At 40.2% G+C, this 12,286-nt stretch overlaps 1 protein-coding gene across 1 annotated transcript in view; it reads left to right on the top strand.

Moving 5' to 3' along the window:
- The window catches only part of HAVCR1 (hepatitis A virus cellular receptor 1), a 75,482-nt gene extending 67,756 nt beyond the window's left edge, over window positions 1–7,726 (top strand). Inside the window, exon 10 of the transcript XR_008548122.2 lies at window positions 7,665–7,726. The gene's annotated coding sequence lies outside the window, so the exon portion shown is untranslated. The remainder of the gene's footprint in view (window positions 1–7,664) is intronic.
- Window positions 7,727–12,286: the final 4,560 nt, after the last annotated feature.

The raw sequence follows: 12,286 nt of genomic DNA, 5'->3' as shown, positions 1-12,286 counted from the left end.
AGTTTTCCCAACACCATTTATTAAATATGGAACCCTTTCCCTATTGCTAGTTTTTGTCAGGTTTGTCAAAGATCAGATGGTTGTAGATGTGTGGCATTATTTCTGGGGCCTCTGTTCTGTTCCATTGGTCTACATACGTGTTTTGGTACCAGTACCATGCTGTTTTGGTTACTGTAGCCTTGTAGTATAGATTGAAGTCAGGTAGCATGATGCCTCCAATTTTGTTCTTTTTGCTTAGGATCATCTTGGCTATGCGGGCTCTTTTTTGATTCCATAGGAAATTTAAAGTAGTTTTTTTCTAATCCTGTGAAAGAAGTCAATGGTAGCTTGATGGGAATAGCATTCAATGTATAAATTACTTTGTGCATTATGGCCATTTTCACAATATTGATTCTTCCTATCCATAAGCATGGAATGTTGTTCCATTTGTTTGTGTCCTCTCTTATTTCCTTGAGCAGTGGTTTGTAGTTCTCCTTGAAGAGGTCCTTTGGCCTGGCATGGGAGCTCATGCCTGTAATCCCAGCACTTTGGGAGGCTGAGGTGGGCAGATCACGAGGTCAGGAGTTCGAGACCAGCCTAGGCAATATGGTGAAACCCCATCTCTACTAAAAATACAAAAATTAGCTTGGCTTGGTGGCAGGCGCCTGTAATCCCAGCTACTCACAAGGCTGAGGCAGGAGAATCACTTGAACCCGGGTGGCAGAGGTTGCAGTGAGCCGAGATTGCACCACTGCACTCCAACCTGGGCAACAGAGTGAGGCTCCATCTCAAAGAAAAGAAAAGAAAAGAAAAGAGGTCCTTCACATCCCTTGTAAGTTGTATTCCTAGGTATTTTATTCTCTTTGTAGCAATTGTGAATGAGAGTTAACTCATGATTTGGCTCTCTGTTTGTCTATTATTGGTGTATAGGAATGCTTGTGATTTTTGCACATTGATTTTGTGTCCTGAGACTGCTGAAGTTGCTTTTCAGCTTAAGGAGATTTTGGGTTGAGACTATGGGGTTTTGTAAATATGCAATCATGTCATCTGCAAACGGAGACAATTTGACTTCCTCTCTTCCTATTTGAATACCCTCTATTTCTTTCTCTTGCCTGATTGCCCTGGCCAGAACTTCCAATGCTATGTTGAATAGGAGTGGTGAGAGAGGGCATCCTTGTCTCATGTTGGTTTTCAAGGGGAATGCTTCCCGCTTTTGCCCATTCAGTATATTGGCTCTTTTTTTTTTCATAAATAGCTCTTATTATTTTGAGATATGTTCCATCAATACCTAGTTAATTGAGAGTTTTTTAGCATGAAGGGCTGTTGAATTTGTCAAAGGATTTTTCTGCATCTATTGAGATAATCATGTGGTTTTTCTCATTGGTTCTGTTTATGTGACGGATTACGTTTATTGATTTGCATATGTTGAACCAGCCTTCCATACCAGGGATGAAGCTGATTTGATCGTGGTGGATAAGCCTTTTGATGTGCTGCTGGATTCGGTTTGCCAGTATTTTATTGAGGATTTTTGCATCAATGTTCATCAGGGATATTGGCCTGAAATTTTGTTGTTGTTGTTATGTCTCTACCAGGTTTTGTTATCAGGATGATGCTGGCACCATAAAATAAGTTAGGGAGGAGTTCCTCTTTTTCTATTGTTTGGAATAGTTTCAGAAGGAATGGTACCAGCTCCTCTTTGTACCTCTGGTAGAATTCGGCTGTGAATCCATCTGGTCCTGGGCTTTTTTTGGTTGGTAGGCTATTAATTACTGCCTCAATTTCAGAACTTGTTATTTGTCTATTCAGGGATTTGACCTCTTCCTGGTTTAGTCTTGGGAGGGTGTATGTGTCCAGGAATTTATCCATTTCTACTAGATTTTCTAGTTTATTTGCATAGAGGTGTTTATAGTATTCTCTGATGGTAGTTTGTATTTCTGTGGGATCAGTGGTGATATCCCCTTTATCATTTTTTATTGTGTCTATTCAATTCTTCTCTCTTTTCTTCTTTATTGGTCTGTCTAGCAGTCTATCTATTTTGTTAATCTTTTCAAAAAACCAGCTCCTGGATTCATTGTGTTTTTGAAGGGTTTTTTATGTCTCTATCTCCTTCAGTTCTGTTCTGATCCTAGTTATTTCTTGTCTTCTGCTAGCTTTTGAATGTGTTTGCTCTTGCTTCTCTAGTTGTTTTAATTGTGATGTTAGGGGTGGAGTTTAGATCTTTCCTGCTTTCTCCTGTGGGCATTTAGTGCTATACATTTCCCTCTAAACACTGCCTTAGCTGTGTCCCAGATATTCTGATATGTTGTGTCTTTGCTCTCATTCATTTCAAATAACTTATTTATTTCTGCCTTAGTTTCATTTTTATCCAGGAGTCATTCAGGAGCAGGTTGTTCAGTCTCCATGTAGTTGTGTGGTTTTGAGTGAGTTCCTTAATCCTGAGTTCTAATTTGATTGCACTGTGGTCTGAGAGACTGTTTGTTATGATTTTCATTCTTTTGCTTTTACTTCCAATTATGTGGTCAATTTTAGAATAAGTGCGATGTGGTGCTGAGAAGATTGTTGATTTGGGGGTGAAGAGTTCTGTAGATGTCTATTAGGTCTGCTTAGTCCGGAACTGAGTTCAAGTCCCAAATATCCTTGTAAATATTCTGTCTCATTGATCTGTATAATATTGACAGAGGCGTGTTAAAGTCTCCCACTATTACTGTGTGGGAGTCTAAGTCTCTTTGTAGGCTTCTAAGAACTTGCTTTATGAATCTGGGTGCTCCTGTATTGGGTGCATATATATTTAGGATAGTTAGCTCTTCTTGTTGGCTTGATCCCTTTACCATTATGTAATGGCCTTGTTTGTCTCTTTTGATATTTGTTGGTTTAAAGTCTGTTTTATCAGAGAGTAGGATTGCAACCCCTGCTTTTTTTTGCTTTCCATTGCCTGGTAGATCTTCCTCCATCCCTTTATTTTGAGTCTATGTGTGTCTCTGCATGTGAGATGGGTCTCCTGAATACAGCACACTGATGGGTCTTGATTCTTTGTCCAATTTGCCAGTCTGTGTCTTTTAACTGGGGCATTTAGCCCATTTACATTTGAGGTTAATATTGCTATGTTTGAATTTGATGCTGTCATTATGATGCTAGCTGGTTATTTTGCCCAATAGATGATGCAGTTTCTTCATGGTGTCGATGGTCTTTACAATTTGGTATGTTTTTGCAGTGGTTGTTCCTTTCCATGTTTAGTGCTTCCTTCAGGAGCTCTTGTAAGGCAGGCCTGGTGGTGACAAAATCTCTCAGCATTTACTTGTATGTAAAGGATTTTATTTCTCCTTCACTTATAAAGCTTAGTTTGGCTGGATATGAAATTCTGGGTTGAACATTATTTTCTTTAAGAATATTGAATATTGGCCCCACTCTTCTGGCTTGTAGGGTTCCTGCAAAGAGATCTGCTATTAGTCTGATGGGCTTCCCTTTGTGGGTAACCCAACCTTTCTCTCTGGCTGCCCTTAACATTTTTTCCTTCATTTCAACCTTGGTGAATCTGACAATTATGTGTCTTGGGGTTGCTCTTCTCAAGGAGTATCTTTGTGGTGTTTTCTGTATTTCCTGAATTTAATGTTGGCCTGCCTTGCTCTGTTGGGGAAGTTCTCCTGGATAATATCCTGAAGAGTGTTTTCCAACTTGGTTCCATTCTCCCCATCACTTTCAGGTATACCAATCAAATGTAGGTTTGGTCTTTTCACACAGTCCAGTATTTCTTGGAGGCTTTGTTTGGTCCTTTTCATTCTTTTTTCTCTAATCTTGTCTTCATGCTTTACTTCATTAGGTTGATTTAAATCTCTGATATCCTTTCTTCCACTTGATCAATTCTGCTATTGATATTTGTGTATGCTTCACGAAGCATACACAAGTTCTCGTGCTGTGTTTTTCAGCTCCATCAGGTTATTTATGTTCTTCTCTAAAATGGTTATTCTAGTTAGCAATTTGTCTAACCTTTTTTCAGGTTCTTAGCTTCCTTGCATTGGGTTAGAACCTGCTCTTTTAGCTCAGAGGAGTTTGTTATTACCTATCTTCTGAAGCCTGCTCTGTCAATTCATCAAATTCATTCACCGTCCAGTTTTGTTCCCTTGCTGGAGAGGAGTTGTGATCCTTTGGAGAAGAGCCATTCTGGTTTTGGGAATTTTCAGCCTTTTTGCTCTGGTTTTTCTTCATCTTCACGGATTTATCTACCTTTGGTCTTTGATGTTGGTGACCTTTGGATGGGGTTTCTGTATGGATGTCCTTTTTGTTGATGTTGATCCTATTCCTTTCTGTTTGTTTGTTTTCCTTTTGACAGTCAGGCCTCTCTGCTGCAGGTCTGCTGGAGTTTGCCGGAGGTCCACTCCAGACCCTGTTTGCCTGGGTATCACCAGCAGAGGCTGCAGAACAGCAAAGATTGCTGCTTGTTCCTTCCTCTGGAAACTTCGTCCCTTAGGGGAACTCGCCAGATGCCAGCTGGAGGTCTCCTGTATGAGATTTCTCTTGACCCCTGCTGGAAGGTGTCTCCCAGTGAGGAGGCACGGGGGTCAGGGACCCACTTGAGGAGGCAGTGTGTCTCTTAGGAGAGCTCAAGTGTTGTTCTGGGAGATCCCCTGCTCTCTTCAGAGCCGGCAGGCAGGAATGTTTAAGTCTGCCGAAGCTGCGCCCACAGCTGCCCCTTCCCCCAGGTGCTCTGTCCCAGGGAGATGGGAGTTTTATCTATAAGCCCTGACTGGGGCTGCTGCCTTTCTTTCAGAGATGCCCTACCCAGAGAGGAGGAATCCAGAGAGGCAGTCTGGCTACAGTGGTTTTGCAGTGCTGTGGTGGGTTCCATCCACTTCAAACTTCCCTGCAGCTTTGTTTACACTGTGAGGTGAAAACCACCTACTCAAGCCTCAGTAATGGCTGCCACCAAGCTGGAGTGGAGCATCCCAGATCAACTTCAGACTGCTGTGCTGGCAGCAAGAATTTCAAGCCAGTGGATCTCAGCTTGCTGGGCTCCATGGGGGTGGGATCCGCTGAGTTAGACCACTTGGCTCCCTGGCTTCAGCCCCCTTCCCAGGGGGTTGTGAACAGTTCTATCTCACCGGTGTTCCAGGTGCCACTAGGGTATGCAAAAAAACTCCTGTAGTTAGCTTGGTGTTCGTCCAAATGGCCGCCCAGTTTTGTGCTTTAAATGCAGGGCCTGATGGCATAGGCACCCAAGGGAATCTCCTAGTCTGCTGGTTGTGAAGACCATGGGAAAAGCTTAGTATCTGGACCGGAATTCACCGTTCCTCATGGCACAGTCCCTCAAGGCTTTCCTTGGCTAGGGGAGGGAGTTCCCCAACCCCTTGCACTTCCCGGGTGAGGCGACACCCCACCCTGCTTGGCTCGCCCACCGTGAGCTGCACCCGCTGTCTAACCAGTCCCAATGAGATGAGCTGGGTACCTCAGTTGGAAATGCAGAAATCACCCACCTTTTGCATTGAACTCGCTGGGGGCTGCAGACCGGAGCTGTTCCTATTTGGCCATCTTGCCAGCCACCTCTTTGTTTTGTTTTCAAAGAAAAGCACTAAAGAAAAATTCTTTATATTTCTATAGAGCTTTACATTTTATATTTCCACATACTTTGATAGTGTTTTTTTCTGAAGTTTTGTTGCATGCTTCGTAAAAACAGCTATATTGGGATATGATTTACATACAATAGAACTCACCCATTTCGGGTATACCTCAGATTGGCAAATATATACAATTGTATAACTACCAACACACTCAAGATACAGGGCCAGGTGCAGTGGCTCACACTTGTAATCCCAGCACTTTGGGTGGCTGAGGCATGTGGATCACCTGAGCTCAGGAGTTTGAGACTAGCCTGACTAACATGACACAACTCTGTCTCTACCAAAAATGCAAAAAATTAGTCTGGCATGGTGGTGTGCACCTGTAATCACAGCTACTAGGGAGGCTGAGGTGGGAGGATCACTTGAACCTGGGAAGTGGAGGTTGCGGTGAGCCATATTCATGCCACTGCACTCGATCCTGGGTGACAGAATGACAGCCTGTCTCAAAAATAAAATTGTTATACAAAATTAGAAGATGTATATATATAAAAGAAAAAGGATAAAAAAATCACCTGTTTCCTTTGCCCAAAAGAGACACATTATTAAACAATTTTAAAAATATGACCTTTCAGGCTTTTGTCTGTGTATGTATGTGTTCCTTCTTACAAGAGTGGGTTAAGGTTGTTGATCTTTTGTATGTTAATTGTCACACACAATGATGAAGATCATTTTCCTCACTTCTATCCTGGGGATCTTTTCACATCAATAAATATGCACCTACAACATTCTTTATTACTTTTTTTAACTTTTATTTTAAGGTTAGGAGTACATGTTCAGGTTTACTGCATAGGTAAACTTGTGTTATGAGGGTTTGTTATACAGATTAGTTTGTCACCCAAGTATTAAGCCTAGTACCCATTAGTTGTTTTTCCTGATCCCCTCCCTCTTCCCACCCTCCACCCTCTGATAAGCCCCAGTGTTTATTGTTCTCCTTTACGTGTCCACGAGGCATTCTTATCATTTAGCTTCGACCTACAAGTGAGAACATGAGTTATTTGGGTTTCGGTTCCTGTGTTAGTTTGCTAAGGATGATAGCCTCCAGCTCCATCTGTGTTCCTGCCAAGGACATGATCTCATTCTTTTTTTTAATAGCTGCGTAGTATTCCATGGTGTGTATGTACCACATTTTTGTTTTTCTTTTCTTTTTCTTTCTTTCTTTTTTTTTTTTTTTTTGAGACAGAGTCTTGCTCTGTCACCCAGGCTGGAGTGCAGTGGCACAATCTTGGCTCACTGCAACCTCCGCCTCCCAGGTTCAAGCTATTCTCCTGCCTCAGCCTCCCGAGTAGCTGGGATTACAGGCATGCACTACTAATTTTGTAGTTTCTTAGTAGAGATGGGGTTTCACCATGTTGCCAAGCTGGTCTCGAATTCCTGACCTCAGGTGATTGACCTGCCTCAGCCTCCCAAAGTGCTGGGATTACAGGCATGAGCCACCGTGCCCAGCCCACATTTTCTTTATCCAATCTGTCATTGATGGGCATTTAGGTTGATTCCATGTCTTTGTTATTATGAACAGTGTTGCAATGAACATATGTGTGTATATATCTTTATGATACAGCAATTTATGTTTCTTTGGGTATATACCCAGTAATGGGATTGCTGAGTTGAATGATGGTTCTGTTTTTAGGTCTTCAAAAAATAGTCACACAGTTTTCCACAATAGCGGAAACTAATTTACACTCCCACCAACAGTATATAAGCGTTCCTTTTTCTCTGCAACCTCATCAGCACTTGTTACTTTTTGACGTTTTAGTATTAGCCATTCTGACTGGTGTGAGATGGTACTCATTGTGGTTTTGATTTGCATTTCTCTAATGATCAGTGATACAATATTCTTATAAATGGTTGCTGAATCTTTATTTAATTACTCAGAATCTTTATTTGATTCATGTTGATGGCACATGAGACTTAGATTATTTGCAATTTTATGATATTAACACTAGTCTTGTATTCATTTTTAAGAAATTTATTGTACCTCCACCTACTTCTAAACCATACTTTTGCATTTTGAGAAGATCATTTGATTTTAAGATCTGCTGTTCTTTAAAAGTATAACATTGGTTTCTTTCCCAGGTACCCTAGAGATGTTGGGGAAGAAATTGGACCTGGTGCATAGATGGAGAAGTGAACTTCATGTAAGTGAAGAAATACATCTGTTATGCAAGACACTCAGGTGGTGGATTTTGCATGTTTTCTCTAATATATTTTTTATCTGAATATGAAAAAAACTCTCTTAGCCCACAAAAGAGGAAGTTTGAGTAAAAATTTGGTAGAAAAGTGTCTGAAAGGACAAGCTTCCTTTAGCAATACAACTCCAGAAGTTTCATTTCTCCCTCTTCCTCTTTTCTTTTCAAACTAGGAAACACTTAAAATACATGGGCCCAGTTGAAAAGAGCTTCAGTATTAGAGTGGGGGGTTGGGGGGTGATATAGCTGATGAGCTGATGACAGGGAAAGAGCCAGTTCAGTAACTAGCCAAAATGACAATGGTAAAAATAATTCCTGTCCAAAAATATCCATTCCTGAATTGTATCTGTACACTTATGTAGACTAAACTTATTCCCCTCAAGTTCCCTTAAAGAATAACTGTTCTTGGCCAGGTGTGGTGGCTCATGCCTATAATCTCAGCACTTTGGGAGGCTGAGGTACACAAATCACTTGAGCCCAGGAGTTCAAGACCAGCGTGGGCAACATAGTGAGACCTTGTCTCTATAAAAAAATTAAAAAATTAGCCAGGCCTGGTGTTATATGTCTGTAGTCCCAGCTGCTTGGAAGGCTGAGGTGGGAAGATTGCTTGAGCCTGAGAAGTTGAGGCTGCAGTGAGCTGTGATCAGGCCACTGCACTCCAGCCTGGGCAACAGAGCAAAACCCTGTCTCAAAAAAAGAAAGAAAGAAAGAAAGAGAGAAAGAAGAGAAAGAAAGAAAGAAAGAAAAAAAAAGTAGCAGAATTGTTCTTAAAGCCTTCTTGACAAAGAAAATGATAGAAAACTCAATGGTGGAGATTAATTCACACAAAATTATTGTCTACCCCCACTTGTTCATTTTCTAAAAAGACTATTTTCAGAGATTTGAGACAAAAGGAAGTTTAGGTATCATTTAGTACAGACTCTTCTTCTTTCTACATGAGGGAGTATATGGAGAATATATCGTTTAGATTTCATTCTGATCTTTGTTTTCTTTTTGCTGTAAAGGCTTGGCTCTTCAATTCTTGGTTTATATAACCATTCTTAATTTTATTTTATTTCTTGTAGAGACAGAGTCTCACTACGTTGCCCAGGCTAGTCTTGAACTCTTGGGCTCAAGTGATCCTCCCAGCATGTTGGGATTACAGGTGTGAGCCACTGCAGCTGGTCTTTGTAACCATTTTTAAAAAGGGTTGTTTCCCTAGTAACTAGTAACTCTCTAATTCATAATGACTGAACTGAGTTTTCTAACAGGAAAGTATTTTCCTCTTCAAGGGATGAGGTTTAAACCCCTCAGGACTACTTCAACTTAAGGAGTGAACTGTTTGGCTTTCTCCACTTAATTGACTACATTTTTCTGTATCTTTAACCTTTCTTGTTTCACTCCTTATTTTAGAGGAAGAAATAGCCTTGTTCCTTTGCAAAGGCAAACTTTTCATTTGTGTTTTCTTTTTTCCATTTGTTTCATAAAATGTTTTTGGAAAAGCAACCCATGCTGATTAAATACAAAGTAGAAAATAGTTAAGAAGTCAATATATAACATTTCTTTATCTCATCAATAATTTTCTAGAAAATGTAAAAATAACATACAAATCACATTGGCAATAAAATGCCTAAAGTATGTAGTAATTAACCTTATCAAGAGTACACAGAACCTTTATGGCAAAAAATCTAAAACTTTATTAAGAATCATAAGAAAACATGAATATGCTGAGTATATGGATGGCATGATTTAACATTTGTAAAGATGTAAATTCTTCTTGGGTCAATAGGGTCAGTCAAGGAAACTCCAACAAGAAAATCTAATAGGATTTTTTGGGGTACTCAACAGCTGACTCTGGAATTTTCATGGAAGCATAATGTATAAGATAGCTTTAAAAATTGTTTAAAAAGACCAAAAGCAGTGGGAAGGGTTGGACTCACCCTTTATTAATATTGAAGTTTGTTACAAAGCCTTCATAATAAATAATGAGATACTGGTGCAAGAACAAACTCCAATGCCACAGAATAAACAGCGTAGGACATGCATACAGCACATACCTTTATCTACCTATCTAATATCCTTCATCACATATGATTGACATAGCATCATATATCAATGAGGAAAATATGGATTTTTAGCAGAAAGTAGTGGGAAAACTATATTGTTACATAGAAAAAATAAAGCTGGATTCATACCTCATACTATATCCAAAGGCGAACTCCAGAGGGATTAATGACTAATTGGGAAAGCAAAACTAAGAAGTTAATAGAAAAACTATAGACAAATATTATGGTAATCTTGCAGTGGGAAAGGATTTTTTTTTCTTTCTTCTTTTTTAAAATAGACACAAGGTCTTCTCTGTTGCCCACGCTGGAGTACAGTGGCATGATCGTGGCTCACTGCAGCCTTGACCTCCTGGGCTCAAGCAATCCTCCCACCTCAGTGTCCTGATTGGCTGGAAATACAGGTACTTGCCACCACACCTAGGTAATATTTTTTAAAAATTTTGTAGAGAGAAGGTCTCGCTATGTTGCCCAGGCTGGTCTTGAACTTTTGGGCTCAAGTGAGCCTTCCAACTTGACCTCCCAAAGTGCTGAGATCATGGGTGAGCCACTGCACCCAGCCAAGATTTCTTAAACAAGATCTCCGAAGCAGGAGCCATAGGATAAAGATGGATGATTTCTAATATTAATATATCAATATTAAGGATTTCTGTTCAGTGAAGTATTCAATGGACAAATTTGGCAGAGGGATGATGGAGTAGAAGAAATTACTTTTAATGTTTAGAGAAGACGTTATACAGATACCCAGGCAGAAAGAGAGAGAAAGAGAAAGGAAAAGAAAAACAGAAAAGAAGGAGGAAGAAGAGGAGGAGAGGAAGAAAAATAGAAATATGGGCAAAAATGTGAGAAGTCAATTTGCTGAAGGGGAAACATAAACAGTTAACAAATGTGTGAACAAATCATTAAACCCCCAAAATCATCAAAAAAATCAAAAGAGAACAACAACAAAGTAACACATTATATCCAAGAGCTTGGCAAAAATTATAAAGAGATGTACTAGTGCTAGCCAGTACTTGGGTTAACAGAATTCTCATGTGCAGGGGGTTGGAGTAAAGCTGGCCAGTTTGCTCTGGAGAGAGATTTGATGGTACTTAGTGAAATTAAGTGTGTGGCTAGCCTATGATGTAACAGTTCCCTTTCTGGATGCCTACTCTGATAAACTCTTTCTCAGGTCCATGTAGGGACATGTATGAGGTTATTCAATGAAACACTTTTTGTGTTAGTAGGTAACTTAGACATTCCTCATTAAGAGAATGGATGAATATAGGTAGGGCGCGGTGGCTCACGCCTGTAATCCCAGCACTTTGGGAAGCCAAGGTGGGCAGATTGCTTGAGGTCAGGAGTTTGAGACCAGCCTGACCATCATGGTGAAACCCCGTCTCCACTAAAAATACAAAAATTAGCCGGGCATGGTGGCGTGTGCCTGTAATCCCAGCTACTTGGGAGGCTGAGGCAGGAGAATCACTTGAACCCGGGAGGTGGAGGTTGCAATGAGCCGACATTGCACCACTGCACTCCAGCCTTGGGGACAGAGCAAGACTCAGTCTCAAAAAAAAAAAAAAAAAAAAAAAAAAGAGAGAATGGGTGAATAAAATAGGGGATATGTCCACAGTGGTATTATATATTATGCAGCAATTAGGAGCTATAAGCTAAATATACATATGTTGACACAGTTAGATTTTAAGATCATAGAGTTGGGTGGAAAAGGAAGCAGAAGGAGATCCATAGCAAAATGTTTTGTAATTTGAAAACATAATATACAAAGCAATACTGTGCATCTTTCAAGGTTACTTATATATCCAGTGACATTGATTTAATACATTAGCAAAAATGTGCATTATGTATTGAGATATCAGGGAAAATCTGAGGAGGCTTACCAGACCCATGATGACACTGTGCCTTAAAATGTATGATGAACTTAGTTCTACGCCTGTGAAGAAAATACATGCATTCGCTCATACAAGGAAAATCTATTCATCTGACTATTACATAGTGAGCACCTGCTGGAATGAAAAAAACATACCACCCAAATCCTGCCACATAAAAATAACCATATTTGACATTTTGTACACCTGTGCTCTTTTCTCCACCTCCGTCTCCCATTTTGAATCCTGATTAAAATAATTTTACTTTTCTGCTGAAACACACCTGTTGACAGTTTCTTATCTTATTTTTTATTTATTTTTATTTTTTTACAGGCACCACCACGCCTGGCTAATTTTTGTATTTTTAGTAGAGATGGGGTTTCACCACGTTGGTCAGGCTGGTCTTGAACTCCTGACCTCGTGATCTGCCAGCCTCGGCCTCCCAAAGTGTTGGGATTACAGGAGTGAGCCACCGTGCCTGGCCAACAATGGTCATTTCTTCCACCCTAACCTTAAAGCTATTTTCTCAAAGGTCATCAATGGTTTCTTAATTTTTAATCACGTGGTCTTTTCTCTGTTGAGATCAATAAGTATTTATTGGG

The sequence above is a fragment of the Pan troglodytes genome, chromosome 4 (genome assembly GCF_028858775.2).
Source record: "Pan troglodytes isolate AG18354 chromosome 4, NHGRI_mPanTro3-v2.0_pri, whole genome shotgun sequence".
NCBI classification, from domain to species: Eukaryota; Metazoa; Chordata; class Mammalia; order Primates; family Hominidae; genus Pan; species Pan troglodytes.
The sequence above is the reverse complement of the archived record's forward strand: the minus strand, read 5'-3'. Positions and strand labels throughout refer to the sequence as shown.